Genomic DNA, 2,359 nt, shown 5'->3' with positions numbered 1-2,359 from the left:
TAAAATAAAATAAAATAAAATAAAAACTGTTTAGGAAGCACAGAATAATAGATCTGATTGAAGAAATTAAAAAAACCCTATTTCAAGAAATATTAAATGCAAACGAGAAAAGCTGAGAAAATGATTTTCAGTAAACCTTTATAAGCAGTGTTAATAACTTTTTATAAATTAAAGAGACATTGAAATTAACAGAAAAATGACTATGACCCCAAAAAACAAATGAGTTCATGTTACGAGTATAAAGTCCTCAAAATGTTAAATTCAATTACCGAGCAAGCTTGTGATAAATTACTGAAAATGGTCGTAATCAAATAACTGCAAACTAAAAGTAACAATGAGAAGCTATTTTTACCTATCAAATTAAAGAAGATTAGGAAAAGATGAAAGCCGAATTTGGCAAGGTGGAGGAAATTAAAGGAGTGCTGCTCTGTATTGCCAGTGGAAATAAAAATAAGAATTCTCCTTGTGAAAGCACTTTGGCAATATTTATCAACCTTTTTTTAAGATTGTACTTATTTATTTGAGAGAGAGAGAGCAAGCACGAGCACGAGCGCGGGGCGGGGGACGGGGGGGAGGGGACAAGTGGACCGGGCATTGAGTGCACAACCCAAGGCTGGGCTCCCATCTCACAACCCTGAGATCGTGACTTGAGCCAAATCCAAGAGTTAGAAACTCAACTGACTGCACTACCCAGGCACCCCTACCCTCAGTCTTAAAAGTGTTATTCTCTTCTGATTCTGTAGTTTCACTTCCGGGAAAGCACGCTTAAGCACAAATAATTCTAAATGCAAACATCTATTTGTACATGGAAGAGTTCAAATTACAAGAAACTGGAAACAGTCTGATGTTGATTTGAAAATGGTCTATCTAAATAATAAAATGGTATGCTATCATTAATGACATTCACAAAGAATTTGGGGACAAAACATATTTATTAAGTTTAAAAAAGAGGAGGAGGGGCGCCTGGGTGGCATAGCGGTTAAGCGTCTGCCTTCAGCTCAGGGCGTGATCCCGGCGTTCTGGGATCGAGCCGCACATCAGGCTCCTCCGCTATGAGCCTGCTTCTTCCTCTCCCACTCCTCCTGCTTGTGTTCCCTCTCTCGCTGGCTGTCTCTATCTCTGTCAAATAAATAAATAAAATCTTTAAAAAAAAAAAAAGGCAGGAAGGAAGGAAGAACTCTTTCCTGAGAAGTAAATTACTACCCAAACATTTTATCACTAATGAGGTTTTATCTTCAGCTCCAGGAGGTGATGAAAATATTAATAATGTTAACAATAAGGATAATTCTTAGACCAGAAAATTTGAAGATTTTCATACCTTACCAGTAGAACTACCCAGAAGATGCCAAACACAAGATCTATTTTAAAGTAGACCTTGTAAGAAATTTTAAATCCATCTTGAAAATTGGTATCTTTCCATCTTAACTTTTTGCTGATTATAAAACTGATACGTGTTCATTGTTAAAACTGGGGAAGTGCAGAGAAATGTGAGGAAGAAAATACAGTAGTCTATATTCTTGCTTCCAGTGACAATCAATCAATCAGTAATCAATACTGTATTTGTGAATATCATCCTGATTATAAGTACCATGAAATTTTCATATGGTTGAATAGTTACCATATATTTGATCTTCCTCCTCTTTTTTATTTTATTTTTTATTTTTTTTAAAGATTATTTATTTATTTATTTGACAGAGATAGAGACAGCCAGCGAGAGAGGGAACACAGGCAGGGGGAGTGGGCGAGGAAGAAGCAGGCTCATAGCGGAGGAGCCTGATGTGGGGCTCGATCCCATAACGCTGGGATCACGCCCTGAGCCGAAGGCAGATGCTTAACCGCTGTGCCACCCAGGCGCCCCCCTTCCTTCATTTCTATTCTTCCTACTTCATTTCCATTTTTGTAGCTCATGTACTGGTCTGCAAGGTCCCGGGGAGTAAAATCTTTGTCAGAATCAGTTCTGAGATAATGCCTCATTAGCGAGAGAAGGGCTATCACATAGACCAGGGTTTAAATTTACTGGCTGTACATCGGGAAAAGCTAATAAACTTTTCCGAGTCTCCGGAGTTTTACCTGCAAAACGGAGACAGTAAAACTCACTTCCCACAATTGTTAAGGGTTAAAATAACACACACAAAAACCAATCACTTAATAGGCATTCAACAAATTGTACGTATTATCGATGAGTAGTAGTAATATTTTGTAGGGTAAAGGCTAACCAAACATTTCTTGCTGACTAACGGAAGGGCTACGCGCTGAAATTATGCAATCAGTTTCACTCTTTGGCAAAAGAGGCACTTTTTAAAAAATCACTTTATCGAGGGAGGATGAACATACAAAAAGCTGTAGGTATTTAATGCAT

Source organism: Ursus maritimus, assembly GCF_017311325.1.
Source record: "Ursus maritimus isolate PB19 chromosome X unlocalized genomic scaffold, ASM1731132v1 scaffold_X1, whole genome shotgun sequence".
NCBI lineage: Eukaryota > Metazoa > Chordata > Mammalia > Carnivora > Ursidae > Ursus > Ursus maritimus.
This window is presented reverse-complemented; position numbering follows the sequence as displayed.